Raw genomic sequence first — 18,185 nt, 5'->3', positions numbered from 1 at the left:
TCTGAACAAATATATTTTTTCCATAAAATGGAGAGTACTTGACCCTTTAAACAGATCTCAATCATTTCTGAATATTCAAGAAACAACAAGCCATGTTCTCTCGCTGTCTTACTTCTTCGCTCCTTTTTTTCAATAAGATGGACATCTCTGTCTTGTTTGATACTGTTTTTACTTCTTCTGAAAACAGTACTCTCTTCCTGTTCCACCCTCCTTCCTCTATAGTACAATCCTCTGGGAGCAGCCAAACTACATCGACCCAGCTGGCTGTCCTGGTTAGTTAAGAAGTGTACTTCTGACCAAATGAAAGAGCGCCTAGAGGATCCTGGTTGTGTTCGGACCCTAGATTCTGTTTCTTACTCATATCTTTGGTTTCTATGAGATATCCAATACAGTTATAATATGTTCTGCTGTATGCTTAAGTCAATTTCATTTGGTTTTCTGTCAATGCAAACAAGAGTTCGAAATAATGTATGTAACTTATCGTATTTTGATCTTTACTTCCCCTTGTTTTCCTATATAGCCTAATTTTTGGATAATCGATAAATAATCTCTTATAAACTATTTGGATGGTGGCAGCAGATTTTTTTCATACTTTGTCGTTATACCTTCCAATCATTTCACAAAGTTAATGGAATTCAAGTTATCGAGAAAGTAGGGAAAATAGAAATAGTCTCAGTTTAAAATATTAGTTATTAGGAGAAAAGTGATCAATTTCATCAACAAGTGAAAAAATTTTAGAACCCATTTTTTAAAAAAATATTCTTATTCTTAGAAAAGATACCAGATCATAGACTTTTCTACATTTAAAACCCAGCTCTTGTATTCTTGCCTGGAAAATGGAGCTGTAAACAAGCTTAAAAGAATCAAATTTATTAAGAATGGTAGACGGATTTGGACATAGCTATTTAGCTCATACACCCGTCTCAGAAAATCACTGAGAATTCTCTTTCGGTGGGAACTCAAAGCATTTGCTAAGAAGTGGGCAGGGTCAACCATGCGTTTCCTTCATGTCCTGACTGCCCTCCTCCAGCCACAGCTAAGTGGACAAAAGGTGTTAACATAGGTCCAGTCATCCCAAGGCAGATGAGTTCACCCACTGGACTCCCCTGAAAATGTAAGCAAAAACACACTGAGACCATAGTCAAATAACAACAGGCATTTGATCCCAAAGGCAGGCAGAATCAGGGCTTATTCACATCAACTTCTCTGCTTTAATTTTTTCCCCTTTCCTAAAAAAGGAACAAGAATATTTCCTGATCAAGATGGCCCTTTTCTGGTTACTCCCTCTACATACTCTCAGTACTAAAATATTCTCTTTGTACTGTATCTATAAATATTTATCTGTAAATGATCAGGGTATGTTGTATTCATTAGCTTTCAAGTACACCGAGGGCAGAGCTCAGGCCTTTGTTTTTTTTAACCCACTACCTACAAGATTCAATAGCTAAAGTTGTCTGAGATATTTGTATATTGTAAGGAAACAAATAACACCGATATAAATTTCTCAGAAGATAATCAATAATACTATCTTGGACATATTGAGGAAATTTTTCTAGCATTCCAAAACACTAATCTGAACCACTTGGTTAGTGATGAAGTGACCCTGGAAAAATGAGAAAAATTAGGACAATGTCCCAAGTTTTTCACAAAGCTGAATGAATTCAATTTCAAGAATTGTATGTAAATATGAAACTATGCCTTTCTTATTTTTTTCCAGTGGATAAAAATAATAATAAAATAATGGTCATAATAAATTCTAGTGTTTATTAATATCTTTATTTTAAAAGAAATAAAAAGTAGGCTATTAGAGTCAGCTTCCAAATTATTTCTTTCAGTGTTATTTATTTGTGAAATCAAAACTCCTAGGAATTACTTGCTTAGACTCTTGGTTTTCTTAACACGAATACATAACTTCAGTTACCTGCCTTTAAGCACTTCTCAGCCTTTGATCACACCAATGCCTATGAGTCTTTGTGAAAGTGTATGGTTTGTTTATGTCTCCACACCCCCACCCTCTTTCTATTCTCTAGGCATGCTCATTCCAGAATTTATCACAATTCTGAAAAGATGTTGCTGCCTTCGGATTTTGAACTATTTCACATTGAATTATTGTCTAGACCCAACATTTTGTCCTCTCCGCTCCAAACCCCCACTAACAAAATTCTCAACCCCTCATAAGAGCTCATTTTTACTTCTCATGAAGTGAAGTAGCAGCAGCTACTGCCATGTGACCAAGCCCTGCCCTGCTTCTTTCTCCCTGTTCTCTCCCAGACTAGTAGAACTCCAGCTCCTAGAACAGAGAGACTTTATTTACATGCTCCTTTCCACTGCAACTCGCATTAAATCCAGAAACCACAAAATCTGGGCCATTGTGATAAGATTCTCAAAGAGGCTGCCTTCTAGAACCATTCTCTAAATTAGTGGTCCCCAACGTTTTTGGCACCAGGGACCAGTGCTCCTATGACAATCTAATGCCTGATGATCTGAGGTGGCACTGAGGCAGTAATGCTAGCCCTGGGATGTGGCTACAAATAAAGATGAAACTTTGCCGGCTCACCGGCCATTCACCTCCTGCTGTGTGGCCCGGTTCCTAACAGGCTTGGGGGTTGGGGACCCCTGCTCTAAATGACAACAGAGGAGCTGTCTGTGATAGAACAAATTACATATGCTTTCAGTCTTTGCTCTATTTTTACAAGTATACTTGGTTTCATGATAAAATGCTAACTTTGTGTGATTTTATTATTTTTAAAATTTATTTATTTTAATTAGTTTCAAGTATACAGTACATTGGTTAGACATCTATATAGTTCATAAAATGATCTCCCCAATTGCTCCCTCCCTCCTCTGACCCTCCACCTAGCAAACACATTAATGCTAACTGCATTCCCTGAGCTGTGCTCCCCATCCCCATGACCATCCATCAGCTACTAATTTGTACTTCTTTAACCCTTCACCCCATTCTCCCAGCTCCTCAAACCCCCCTCCCCTCTGTCCATCACCAAATTGTCCACTATATTTGTGAGTCTGTTTTTAATTAGTTTGTTCTTTTTATTCCTGAGATTCCGCATATAAGTGAAATCATTTATCTTTCTCTGTCTGACTTAAATACCTTCTAGGTCCATCAAAGCAATATCTTTTTCCATCCACTTCCTTTTAGTCTCTGTGTGTTTTTTAATCCGAAATGAGTCTTTTATATTTTTTCTTCTTAAAGTCCCTCCAACATTTCCTATAATACTGGCTTCCTATAATACTGGTGGTGATAAATTCCTTTAGCTTATTTTTGTCTGGGAAGCTCTTTATCTGTCCTTCAACTCTAAACGATAGCTTTGCTGGATAAATTATTCTTCCTTGTAGATCTTGGGTCTTCATACTGTTGAATATTTTTTGCCAAGCCCTTCTGTCCTCCATAGTTTCTTTTGAGAAATCAGCTGCCAAGCTTATGGGTGTTCCCTTATCAATAATTATCTATTTTTCTCTTGCTGCTTTTAATATTTTTTCTTTATATTTAAACTTTGGCATTTTAATTATGATGTGTCTTGATGCGGGCCTCTTTAGATCCCTAGTTTTTGGAATTCTCTGAGCTTCCTGGGGTTTTATTTCTATTTCCTTCGCCAGGTTAGGGAAGTTTTCCATCATTATTTCTTCAAACAGCTGTTCAGCATCTTGATTTTTTTCAGTTACACCGATCGGACAGATATTTAGACCCTTAATAGTGTCTCATAGCTTCCTTAAATTGTTTTTATAGTCTTGGCCTCTTACCTCTTGCCATTCCACTTGCCCGTCCTTGGCTTTCTTGTCCTCTAGATAGGGCATTTGATCCTTTTCTTTATTCACTTTGTTTATTCCTTTGTTTATTCCATTTAACATACTTCTCATCTCAGATAATGTGTTCTTCATTTCTGACTGGTTCTCTTTTATAATTTTCATTTCCATTTTTATGTTTTTTATCTCTTTGTTGAAGTTCTCTACACTTTCCAAAAGTTCATTGAGCATCTTCATAACCAGTGTTTTGAACTCTGTATCTGTTAGATTACTTGACTCCATTTTATCTGGATCTCTGTTCTCTTCTCTCATATGGCTTCTGCTTCTTTGTCTTCCCATTTTGGCTGTCTTCCCATGCCTGTTTCTTTGTACTAAGCAAAGCTCCTAAGTCTCCTGGTCTTATTAGTGTGGATTTGTGAAGTAAGTGTCTGTCCAGTGGCACAGTCCTGAGAGAGTTCGGCTGCAAGCCAAATTTAGCCCAAGCCTCTGCCCCTCCGGGGCCACCTGTTAAGATTTGGTAAACAATCCACAGATGTTGTGCTTATAGTACCTCAAAAGGCCACACCAGAAAATGAGGCCAACTGCCTCCAGTGTGAGTCTAGGCTCTGCTCAGCAAGGAGCACCTGACTCACTAAGGATATATGTGGATGTGGCTTGGGTGGAGCCACGAGTTGGGGGAGGCAGGGTTTCAGGGAATCCTCTGGGTGGAGTGACCTCTGTTATCCAGTTTGATGACGTCATGGCTATGGCCACACAGTTTTGGGTGCACTAGTAGGGGAGAGGGCTCAACAGGGAACAATGGACACTGCCGGCACGTCTGTACAGAGTGTATCTCACCTTGGCCCTCAATCCGACAATGTCTCCTTGTAAGTCCCTGGTGCTCCTCTGTGCAGCCGAAATCAGTACTGGTGCTCAGAGCGAGCAGGTCTGTCACCACTAAAGTCCGCTCATGGATGTGGCCCTTTAAGAGACTTCTGCCACTGCCACGGCCTTCCTCTCACCCAGCTGCTTGAGACCAGGCAGCCCATGTCCTAACCCTGTCCTAGCTTCTGCTATTGCAGGGTGATTTCTTGTATTTCTCCCTATTTGTATGGCTTGTTCATCTAAATCCCAGGCGATTTTTCCTTGCTGATGCTCCTTGTTTCCGTCACAACTTTGATTTGGTCTCCAGAGGGATGAATAGAGCCTCTATCATCTACACCATATTTTTTGGTCTCCTGATTTTTATTATTTTTTAAAAAGTTAAAAAAATATATATGTATATATGGCAGTATTATATGTATAAATGTATAATTATAAACATATGCATAAATATATATATGATATGATAACCAATTGTGTCACAGAAAGATAATATTCTGACCTAGAACTCATGAGAGATAATAGCGTTTTGAAAGAAACTATGAGGAAAATATAGCTTGGACCACTCAGAGTGAGAAAAAAAATAGCTTATTGTAACAAAAAAAAATTTCTTTGGCTTAAATAAGTTCTAAGAAAAAATGTTGGTGAGCAATTGCTGACCCTCTGGTTTCTTTCGGAAGTTTCTTAAGAAGCTACCAGGGGAAAAGTCACTGGAAAATAACCGAAAGGCACTAGCTGACAGGATTTTAACTTATGGGGATGCGTATTTTTAAGTAACTGGCTTTTAAAACGTGAATATAAATATTGGCTATAGATAATATTAGATAATAGCTATACTGTAATCGATTTCCTTAAATATTTTACCTATTCATTTTACTACGTTATTGGTTTATAATATAATGCATATTGTTACTGGCTTGTAATAAAATGGAATACATGAAATATTTAGGGGAACCAATTATTTCTTTATAAATAAAATTTTTAACTTTCATGGATAAACTGAAGCAACATTATATAGTATGTGTTTTCTAAACCTTAGTTCTTTAGGTTGTTAATAAGCATTGTGCATAAAGGATTTCATTGCCAAATAAGTTTGGGGTAATAAAAGACTTTAGAAGTTATTTTACTCTGAGACCTCACAGAATCTTTGGTATGGTAATGTGCTTTGTAACTATGCAAGATGAAGAGATGGTTCATATCCAGCTCTTCTCATATGTATTTAATTAATAAGTCTCTTCTTGAAAGACTGTTATCCTTGAACATATATTGAGAAACTCTAGACTGGGGTAATCTCTTTCACTGATATTATTTATGATATATCACAGCTTAGCAGATCAAAATTTACCTCCAAATTAATATTTAAAATGATGCCAAGTGTTACTAATATAGACTCTCTTCAGCAAATACCTTTCCAGGCCCGTTGTTCATGAGATGGATTTTTAAAGAATAAAAAAGTCTTCCTATTTATATGTCCGGTACTTTGCACCTAACTAAAACAATAATTTATTCGATCCCCAAAGGCAGTTTTTTAGATTCTTGATGTCGTTACAAGGATGTTTTCCAAACCCAAGTCTGTCATTACTGCCTAGTCAGAAGAAGAACTAGAGAGTAGTTCCTAGAGTGATTTTTCTCTCCGGATATGTTAGGAAATGCACTCTGACTACAATTAAATTAAGCTTTCTACCCTCGGCATGCACACAGGGTTTAGATGTGGAGAACTTCAAGTCATTTCTCAAACCATTCCATTGCATACTGTGAAGTGGGGTCATATCTAGATTTAAGAATAAGGCTGGACCATGAAGTGGTGGTGCAGAGGCAAAAGAATATCTCAGAAAGAAAAGTCATCTCATTCTTATGTCCTGGCAAACCAGGTCAACAGGTGCACAACCTGCCATGGCTCAGAAACAAAACCAATTAGAACTTTCTTAAATTTCTGGTTGGTGCAGAAAAAGCAAAGTCAGGATTAGTGGGATTGGGATTAGAGGACTGACCAGGAAGTAAGTTCACCCCAATGAGGGTGAACAGCGCTGGAATCCCTCACAATAACCACAGGGAAGTGTGTTTGCAGGTCTACCACAGCCACTGGAAGCCCCAGATAATCTAGTAAGAGCAAGAATATTCTCAGGCTCATGAAGGTTGAAACAAACTGCAAACTGCTAATAGGGAGTATGTAGAACCCACCTCTGGGAGAAATGTCCAGTAGTAAACAGGATCCTGGCCCAATTGGCTTGGATTCAACATAAGGCCCCGGGCTCAGTTGCGAGCTGTAGTTCAGTCAAGAAGCACTTTTATGATACAGAATATATCCACACGGATGTATTAGAAACTGCTAACAGTGATTGCTATAGGAAAGAAAATTGGAAGAATGGGATGGGAGAGAGACTTATCTTTCTCCAGATACTTTCTTATTCAGTATAAATGTTTCACAAGTACATCAATAACTCTTTTTTAAGCAATTAATTAATTACATTTTTTAAATACCAATAGAGGTGATTGAGCATGGATCAGAAGTCACTGGGGAACTGTTGTGAGTCCTAAAGAAGTGACGTAATACTATGAGGGTGAGTTGGAAGTGAAGAAGCAAGCCAGAACATTGCTGCAGTGATAAGGGGTGAGGTAAGGAGGGCTTGGATTACAAGGCGCAGGGCATGCAAAAGACTGGATGAATGAAAAATATTTAGAAGGAAGAGACAGCAGAGCTTCCATATTCAACAAAAGTCTGTTGAGCCGCTTCCAAGTTGAGTACCCACTGCTGGGTACTAGTGCTGTCTCTTCCCTGTAATCCTATCAAATACCAGAGATAAAGAAAAGAAGAACATGGAGAGCCCTGTCCTTGAGAGCACAGTTCCAGAACAGTTTATGATCATCCAGACTGCGGAGGTAAGAGGAAGGCAAAGGAAGTAGAAAGTAGGCAAAGGTGTAAGCTACTTACTCCAAAGATTTGGAGATTAAGGGGAAGGAAAAAGATTAAAAGGTAACAAAAAAGGCAAATAGAGCAGAGAAAAACTGGCTTAATATTTAAGATAAGGAAGATCTGAGAAGATTTGAAAGAAGAAAAGGCCTATAAAGAAGATTGGAGTGCCCAGGAAGAAGGGGGTGAGGGCAGAGTGGATAATTGGAGGTATGATGGCTAGTAAAGCGGGGAGATGAAAAGCATGGAATCCAGGATAGATGGGAAGACTCAGATGCCACCTCTGAGCCTAAAGTTAAAAAGTCAAGAGACTTAAGTAAGAACATTAATGTGCCAAAGTAGCAATACAGACACCTTTAAGATTGTATGCTGAAGGGTGAAGAATCTAAATGTATACCAACTTCTAAAAGCAGAACTGGAGGTTGGAGGTGAGAAGGGAGACTTATGAACAATATTTTCAAATAAAAAATACCACAGAGCATGCACCCCACTGTAATCAGAAATATTCAATCTTTGGCTTTCAGCCCTAACTGTCACATTAACCTATCACTGAAATCTTGATCACCCACAAGCAATGTTTTTCCTCCACATGTTTCTATTTGCTTATAATCCTTCTATGGATTGCAAAATTCAACATATTTAAAAACATATAGCTTGGTGTTTAAGATAGGAAAATAAGCTGGCTCTTAATAAAAGATCAGTTCTTTCCCAATATCTCTGCAGACAGGGTCACAACAAAGAGTTTGCACACAGCTTGTTATGTCCTCACCTAAGGAGGCCTCAGGAATCTTGTCCAAATTCCTCTTTCTCCAGATTGGGAAACTGAAATAAGTGAATGAAGATGAGTTACCCAATGTTATTCATCTGGCTAGTACAGAATGAAGACTAGAATTCAGGTCTCTATTTCCTATCTGTTGTGTTCTTCTTGTCCCTTATGTGAACAGAAGTCACTGACTATGCAACTACATGCATGTTTGGACATCTGTTCCTGTTCGTCTGTCAATGTGGTTTATTTGCTTTCTGCCTGGGTATGACATTATTAAAGGGAGATCGCCTAGAGTGCTGGCTTACAGGGCTGACACTGAGTAAGGGCTGTGGTAGCAGCTGATCCAAGGGATTTGACATGGTCTAGCTACTTGTCTCTAGAGCAGGACAGACAGCATGCCCTGTGCCAGCTGAGGGGTGATGTAAGCACCCAAAGGCCAGGCAAAATCCAAGGCCATGATTTATTTGGGATCCCTTCTTCCATATTGGAAAAGCTAGGTTCCTTTGGCCGCCATATCAGCTACAAAACATTTGAGATGTTACAGACATGAAGTTCTTTGATAAGACATACACACTCTTCCCAGAAAAATGAATATTAAGTCCTACACACACTGATCTGTATTTAATTTCAAATGTATTAGAGACTCTCTGAACCTTCGAGGGTTGATCAAACATCGTCTAATCAACTCTGACTCTGAACAAACCCTCCCTGTTGACAAAAAAAAAAAAAAGAATCTCAATAGAAGTAGTTTGTTCCATAAGACTATCTCGGAAAATATTTTATTTTTTATGTACAACAAGGTTTTCTTCTCCCAAACCTGTGATATTTCCATTGGGTACAGAGGAAATTATGTGGCATTGGAACTGTTTTCCAGCACATAAACAGAGGTGGAGGGTAGCTGAGGTGATGCTGCTGATGAAGATTCCTTCCTGCTGGCCACAGGCCCTGGCATTTAACACTTTAAACTCCACAGCCACACACTAGCTTTGATCTCTACCCAGTTTATCCTAATTGCCTCCCACAGTCCAGGTTAGATTATTCATTTGTTCTCAGACCCTTTCCAGCATTTCTGCCATGTGGCTAATGATGGGGCACCATATGTTAGCAGCAGGATATGGACACCCACATATGGGTTGGGGCACAGACCTGCCTTCATGAACAGCATAGCTTCCCAGTGTGAGGCCCACTCCCCAGTGACACAAGGCATCTCTTTTGCATGAGTCTGCAGTTAGGACACAGATGACTGAAGTTCCTCCCACTGTGGGCTGAATTTGTGGTAAATGACATACATGTATTTGAGTTACCTTTAAGTCATCCCTCACTTTTCATTTACTTAGCAACTTAGAGCAGCTTGAGTTGTTTCACATATAGGTACAGATATTTAACTAAACTCCTACAGCATTAAAAATCAGGATGCAAGAACTTTACAATATACTAAACAGATCTTTCTCTGAAATTTCATGACTCTCAAAGTGACAGTTTAATCAATAATTTGAACCTTCTGTTCTACCAAAAGTATGTTAACAGAACTTTCACCCAGGGAAAGGTACATTTCTAAAGTTCCCCTGCCTAGTCAGAGGAGGGTATAGCTATTAATGGCTACTGAAGAGCTTGAGACTGGTAAGAGAAACTAGTATCCTGAATAAACCACAAAACACATCATACTCTGTCATACAATTAAGTGTGTGAAGTACTGAAGGCAAGTTGAATTCTAAAATTCTTAATTAGGCTACAATTGTATATTCCCCTTCTAATACTACATTGTTTCTATAGTTGATAAGCAGAGGGTCTTAATTTTGCAGAAAAAGAGAAAAAATGTTTCACAGAGAAATGAGAAATGATGTAATGATAACATAGGAAAAGGATTGGAGAGAAGGACCGTCTCAACCACTAGTTTCAAATGGTAGCTAAAGAGCTAAGTGAGTTTAAGAAAAGTAAAGAGTGATCAGAATTTTCACACTGCTTGATATGCTGATGCCGTGGGTGCCTAAGTTATGAAAACGGAACTGTGATAATGAAATAACACTTGTATTGTTTGTGATCATATTGATGCACACGGACAAAATACATTCTGTTAAAAGATAGTTTTTTAAGGGTAAAATCATGACTGTTATACAAATATAAAATAAACACAGGTCAAGGAATGTATTTAACTCATTAATTAATCATTAAACAAGTAAGATATTCCAGCCTGTTCAAAGGAGAATTCAAATACACGCATATATAGACAGATGAAAAATGCTGAAATTAATTTACAGATAGATACAAAAAGCAGTGTATCCATAGGGAAATTATCAATTACACTCCACCAGACACAATTAGTTTGCAATTATGTGGACAACACTCTTTTGCATTATTATTAGTTTTCTACAATGTACAGATTTGTAAAATCATTCTGAGACAATGAAAGGGGGAGATACTCTCATTAATCCTTTTTCTTTTTTTCCCTCTTCAAAATCTTTCACAATTTTCCTGACAATTTACATTGAGGACATGTAATGTGGTAGGGTGTAACAATATGACAAAAGGCTGGCCTAGATTTAAATTCCTTTGTCATCTTGAGCAATATATTTAACTTTTCTGAGTCTCAGTTTCCTTTTCAGAAAATGTGGATGATGATACCTATCTTTCAGGATTGTTATGATGATTAAATAAGATAAACATATAAAGAAATTATTTCAGTTCACCAAATAGGTTCTGAATACATAGTAATTACTTGTTAGTAATAATTACACGGGAAAGTCTATAGCATGCCAAAGAGATGAGATGGCTTTACTTTTGAATAAATATGTGTTTCTATGATCTAGGTACATTTAATGCAAATTAAAATACTTTGTTAATTATAAAATCCTGTATATAAATTAGTTATTTCTCCTTCATTACTGGTGGAAATGCAAAATGATATAGCCACCTTTAAAGACAGTTTGGCAGTTTCTCAAAACTAAACATACTCTTACCATACGATCCAGCAATCATACTCCTTGGTATTTACCCAAGGAAGTTGAAAATTTATGTCCACACAAAAACCTGCCCATAGATATTTACAGCACTTATATTCATAATTGCCAAAACCTGGAAGCAAAAAAGATGTCCATTAATAGGTTAACAGATAAACAAACTGGTACATCCAGACACTATTATTTAGAATATTATTTAGTGATAAAATGTATCAAAGTCAGCTGATGTAACCATGTTATACAATTGTTTTATCCTTAGTATAGCATTCAAACTTATTGGGCTAGCACTAGAAATGAGAGTCTTTTTGATCAATTGGCATAAGTGAAAAGCACCATATCTAATTTGGCTGCCTGTTCTTCGAACCCAGATGCTGCCATCCCCAGGAAATAATAAAAAAGAGACAAGTCAGGCTTGGGATTTCCAAGAAAAAAATGAAAAGAGAGAGGGGACTATCATTGGGGGAATTTGATCATCTATACTGGATTATCCAAGAGGTAGGGACCATGGTTTTTCCTTAAGAACTGTTTGTTTAGTCCATGTTTTTGAGTCTGTACAATTGCCTGTGCCATCTCTTTGACGCTGTCTGTGTTGACTTCAGGAAGAAGTAAGGGGAAGTGAGCACAGGAAAGGTATCGTCAGCAGAACAATGAAAAGTTTTGCATGAAAACCCATGCCAGAAGTATGATAATCAAAGTGTTGTTTGTATTCCTAAACACTAGTGAGAGAAGACTCTTTTCAGCTAGCATAGCAGAGTATAATCTACCATGTATTCAACTGAAACAACTCTTCACCTTAGGAGAGCAGCTCTAGAATGATGGGGAGCAACCCAGCTGAGAATTCTCTCAGAGTTGCTCACCCAGACAACTTGCCCCTTTAAGGCTGCAAAGTGCTTATTTGGCATGTTCTTAGGCTTCCCAGATTGCCATTGCTAAGGACAGTGATATCTGCATTTCACACATACACATCACTTGTGTGGCTCTATCAGACAAAGTAGCTTAGCTTCCAGCCACCCCTACTCTCCAACCTGCAGGCAGAAACCAACAAGAAGCATGGCAGAACAAAGGCCTTTTTAGGAACATCATCTTTTTTAAAAATTTTTCCAGAGCCTGGCACAGTTTCAGGAGTGGGGTGGAAGGAGTATGGATAGTAAATTTTTTTCCGTTAGATCTACATATGGAGAAAGACAGACAGATATGTAGAGGTACAGACTCAGGAGAAACAGAATATCATCACATAACTGCATTCTTCCTGAGGTCCTTCCACCTGTGCCACCGACCCTGCATTCACTTTTAGTCCAGCTCTCATTTTGCCTGGAACTGCACTGTATTCTCTTCTTCATTCTCTCTCATGACCCTAACTCAGGCCACCATCTGAGTATTTTTTTCTTCTAGTTTCAAGGCTGACCACTAACACACAATTCTGAATAAGAAGACTGCCTTCCAGGATAGAAGTAGAAATCCTGTTACATCCTGACCTATTATTTATTTGTCTGAATTTGTTTTGTTTTGTTTTGTTTTGCCTGTGTCATCTGTCCTTCTAATATGTCTGCAGGAAGGACTTGTTCTAATATAATCCTAAACTGTGGAACAGAGTCAGCGAACACATTGTCTACAATAGATTCATAGCTTTCCTTTGAGATAGCTGTGCCAGTTTGGGGTGTGTGTGTGTGTGTGTGTGTGTGTGTGTGACATTGTGTGTGTGTATTCGTATGACTCATCAAAGGTGACTAAGGAGACCTGGGAATCTGCTAAAGTCAAGAGTTCCTATGACATGTTCTCCAGTTACCTGACTGTTAAAAAGAAGTGCCTTAGTGGGTGTCCTCTCACAAAAGCCACCTAACAGACATTATTTGAAGACACTTATCTTATTAGGGAGCTAATCTTTGCTCTTGTTTAAAATACATTTTAGTATCAGATAGGACTAATCACTCTTAATTACTCTTCTTTTTCTAAACTTTCTTTGGCATCTCTCTCTATTAGTTCTCCCAAATATACTTGAAAATAATTTTGTTCCCTCCTCTCCCAAGGATATTTGCTGATTTCAAAGGAAAACAGAAACAAAAACCCCACATCTTTACAATGGAGAAATCTGGTGGTTATTCTCTTATCCATCTAATGAACTGTTAGGATTAGTTTGAACTATATGCCTCCTCATGTGGTGCAATATAGAATCATAACATGACCTAGGAAGTGCTCTTGTTAAAAATGTTTCCTCTGAACCTAATCAAGCCTTTTAAGAGAACAAGTTAAAGTGCACTATAAGGAGAGAATCAGACACATCTAGGCCAAGAGGATTGACCTAATGTTTTCAAAAATTCATAATTATTTTCCAAATATTTCAAAATTAGTTTCAACACAACAAATTTATTTTCAAAAAGCCAAAGATACAAAAAATAAAGTGGAAGAATTGTTTTCTACAATAAAAGAGACTAGAGACAATAACTAACTGTAACTTGTGACCATGACTAGATTCTGTTTGAAGGATAACAGCAATAATAAATGGTATTTTCAGGACAATTAAGAAATTTAAATATGGAATAAGTATTAGGAAATAATTGTTAATTTTCTAAGGAATGATCATATCGTGATCATATAGGAAAATTTGTTTTGAAAAGATGCTTCAAAAATACTGAAGTATTTAGGGTGAAATATAATGATGTCTGCAACTTAGTTTCATCATATAATTCAGCAACAATACAAAAACACAGTATAAATAATACTTTACATATATAGGATGTATATATAAAATACATATAGCATGTGTATATATGTGTGTATACATATATAATCATATACATACACACATAAACACATGCATGTGTAGGCAAATATTAACGATTATTGAATCTAAGTGGTGGATATATTGGTGTCTTTTATATTATTTTTTCCAACATTCATGTTTGCTTTTAAAGTTTTCATAATAAAAAAATGAGAGGAAAAAGTAAAACCACTTTGCGGTTTCCAAAATAGTTTATTGAGATTTTGATTTAAACTGCATTAAAAGAGTTAGTTGCTCTTCCTGTCTGTGCCAGGGCGGCTCGTGGTCCACGCAGAGCGACAGAGATGCCCCGGCTGCACTCTCAGGATGACCCAGTGGGAGACGGCTGCACCTGCAGTAGCAGAGACCCTCCGACATCAAGCCCTTTGAGAAGTGCAGCACGAATTATATGCAGAACAATGACATTTCCTTGCACGATTACATCGCAGTGAAGGAGAAATACGCCAAGTACCTGCCACACAGTGCCGGGCGCTATTCCACCAAGCGCTTCCTCAAGGCTTGGTGCCCCTCGCGGGGCGCCTCACCAACTGGATGATGTACGGCCGCAACAATGGCACGAAGCTCCTCTCCATGAACATTGTCAAGCATCTTTGAGATCATTCATCTGCTCTCTGGCGAGAACCCCCTAAGTCCTAGTGAATGCCATTATCAACAGTAGCTTCCCAGAGGACTCGACCCGCATTGGGTGAGTGGGAACAGTGAGGGGACAGGCTGTGGATGTGCTCCCTCTGTGCCATGTGAATCAGGCTATTTAGCTACTGTGCACAGGTGTCCGGGAGGCTGCCTTCCGGAATATCAAGTGCCTGGCAGATGAGCTCATCAACGTGGCCAAGGGCTCCTCCAATGCCTATGCTATCCAGAAGAAAGACGAACTAGAGCATATGGTCAAGTCCAGTCTTTGATCACCTGGCTGCAGCCCAATAAACCTGTTTGCCCTCTGGGGCAGCGCCACACACACACACACACACACACACACACACACACACACACACACTATATAAAAATAAAATAAATAAAAATAAAATAAAATAAAAATAAACACATTTCACATGGCTTTAGTTTTCCAAGCATGTATTTTCTTGGGAACTTGGTATCAAGTTTTTACAGTAACCCAATTAACTCTGCCAGTTCTCGTAAGTCCTTGGTGCTTGTTTGGGGTTTGAAAAGAGTTTGTTGTACCTATTACCTAGTCTCTCCTCCAGATTCTAAACCAATTAAAAAAATACAGAAGAAGCCAGACTTAGTTGCAATACAATATCAGCTATATTCCAGGTACAGCTTGTGGTTTAGAGACTGTGCCTTGGCCCAAGGCTGAACTCCAGCTTTCTATTCTCCTTGACAAATCTAAATCTGCTATTAACAAATTAAAAAGCTGAGGACTTGGGGCTTCCTTTGCCAGGGGTTTGGGGTTGTGGGGGGTAACTCTCTGTTGAGCTTACTGAGGAAGAGGAAGAAGTGTGCGGGGAAATCTTCTTTGCTTGCTGACAGAGAAGAGAGCCTAAGCCATCATCTCACCATTCCTATTGGTTACTCTCTGCTGTTGTGAGGAGCCAGTGAGAGAAAACTTTACTCCAAGTTCTTCTCCAAGAGACCTGAAGGGCTGGAGCAAGTTTCTCATCATCTTTTGGAAAGGTCAGGAGTTTCCATTATATAACCAAGATGGAGAGCACTGGACAACTCCCCTTCCACAGTGAGTTGGGTTTCATTCACATGATTTCCTTCTTGGCCGATTGGTCCCCTGGCTGATGGATTGTGGAACTTCATGAAAAGAAGTTCCTAAAGAAGGGAAAATATTTGGATAAATTGTGTATGAAGACTGAGTATGGAATGGAAATGAAATCAAGCCATTTTTAAATATATCTGACACCATTAGAAGACTAATTATCTATATCTATATCCTTTGTATTAAAGGCTGCCTGTGAAGTTCACACAGAGACATATAAGGTTTCAGAAAAGCCTGGAAGTGAGTCTCAGTCTTTCCTCAATCTCACTGAAATGATAACGAGCTATTTCAGCTGAAATATAATTAAGTGGGTAATCATTATGATGAAAGCCAGGCATGTAAAATAGCAAGTGGACAGAATTGTGAACTTGAAATAGCATGAGAAAATCAGAACATATTTTTTATCTTGCAAAATTCTCTCTCTCCTCTTTTTTTCCCTATTTTTATTTCAGGAAGAGGAGAGATGTGTGTGGGGGAATAGCACTTATAAAAGAGAAAGGTTTTTACCAGTAGATTCAGTTTAGTCTAAGAAACAACACAACTATGAAAATATAGTTTTAAGTTCTTAAAGCTTCTGACAAAACTGGATGAAATGAATCAACAAATGATTCACCAAAGAGCCCTATGTTTTTGAGTCTGGAAGAATAAAAACTGTGAAGTTAAATTAGTTAGAAGTTTTAAACATTCATAGCATTTAATGAATGTAATTTTATAGTAAAAGTGTTGGGGTTATTAATTTAATGTGTCAATTTAACTGGGCCACAAGATGCCCAACATTTGATTAAACATTATTCTGGGTGTATCTGTGAGGTTGTTTCTGGATAAGATTAACATTTGAATCTGTGAACTGAGTAAAATAGATTGCCCTCATTGATGCACAGGGGCCTCATCCAATCAGTTGAAGACCTGAAGAGGACAAAAAGCTGACTTTCTTACAAGAAATAATTCCTTCTGCCTGATAACCTTGAGCTGGAACATTGATTTTTTTCCTGTCTTCGGACTCTAACTGAAACATTGGCTATTCCTGTGTTTCGAGCCTCCTGACCTTCAAACTAGATCTTAGCATCATCAACTTTTCTGGTTCTCAGGCCTTTAGATTTGAACTGAAACTATACCATCAGCTCTGCTGTGTCTCCAGCTTGTCAACTAAAAACCTTGAGACTTGTCAGACTCCATAATCATGTGAGCCAATTCCATATAATAAATCTCAATCTCTCTCTCTCTCTCTCTCTCTCTCTCTCTCTCTCTCTCTCTCTCATTTCTGTCTGTATATCCTATTGGTTCTGTTTCTTTGGAGAACCTAATACAGGTTTACATTGACATTTGTTCCCATTAGAACTCTATTGGTGGCAAGTGACAGAAAACTGTACCCAGATTGCCTTCCATAAATGGAAATTCTGGAGATAGATGGTTTGGTTTTAAGTTTGGCTTTTTACGGAGATTCAAATGATGACATCAGAATCAATTTTTCTCTTCTCTTCATTCCCAATCAACTTTCTTTGAGTGGACTCTATTCTCACACAGGCTTTCCTCTATTAAGCAGAAGATGACTCTTCTAGATTCTCATCTGAAGTGGATGTGGGGTGGGAAATAAGATGCTTGTCATCTGAAGCAAAAGCTTCAAAAATTTCATTTAGCCTCAATAGTTCTGGTTGGGTCACATGTGCATCTCCATATATGGCTGAGTAAATATGATACTGTTAGGAGATACATGGCCCTGTGGTTTGACATGTACCTGCTGGGCATGCCAGACTGTAAGGCCTGTCCTTCTTCTTCTCCTGAGCAGCTCTGTGGCTAGTCATACAGGCAATTGAATAAGTCAAGGTGCTATAGTTTGACAGTAGCTTGCCTGAGGAGAGCAAATGAGGAAAGACTGATTTGCTTCTGGCCACAACGTTCTCTGTTTGCTACAAATATGCTGGGCCCTCAGCTCAGTTTCTCTGCTGTAACACAACTCACTACGTGTGCAAGTGTCATCTAGCCTTTTTTGTTACCCTGTGGAATTGGAGTTTGAGGGACTAGTGAAAATACGCTGACACTGGCTACTGCTCTTGCTATGAGTAATACAGTTTTTTTTTTGTGTGTGTGTGTGTTTGTGTCTCTGTCAAGAAGTCTTATGTTCTCTGCCAGCATCCATGAAATGGTAGTGGGTTAACTTGCTTTCTTGCAAGTAGGGTAAAATCTCAGAGCCTTCATAGTTCTTGGCAAATATGCTGATGGACTTAAACCTTGGTAACCTGCTCTAAGGCATCTCCATCATGAACATATTGACTGAGAAAGGGGAGGAGGAGGTCTCTCAGAAGACTTGATACGGATACTAGCCAGAGGATAAACAGATTGTGGGCAGAGAAAAAAATTGGGAGTTGTGCCAACTTGCCAACATGTGTCCTATCTCCATGCTTCCATCTCTATTTAAAATGTGATAT

At 38.4% G+C, this 18,185-nt stretch overlaps 1 pseudogene; it reads left to right on the top strand.

Annotated features, from left to right (window-relative positions):
• Positions 1 to 14,342: 14,342 nt before the first annotated feature.
• Positions 14,343 to 14,938, top strand: LOC120583789 (40S ribosomal protein S5-like; annotated as a pseudogene).
• The last annotated feature ends 3,247 nt before the right edge of the window (positions 14,939 to 18,185 follow it).

This window comes from Pteropus medius, unplaced genomic scaffold (genome assembly GCF_902729225.1).
Source record: "Pteropus medius unplaced genomic scaffold, Ma_sr-lr_union100, whole genome shotgun sequence".
Classification (NCBI taxonomy): domain Eukaryota; kingdom Metazoa; phylum Chordata; class Mammalia; order Chiroptera; family Pteropodidae; genus Pteropus; species Pteropus medius.
This window is presented reverse-complemented; position numbering and strand designations above follow the sequence as displayed.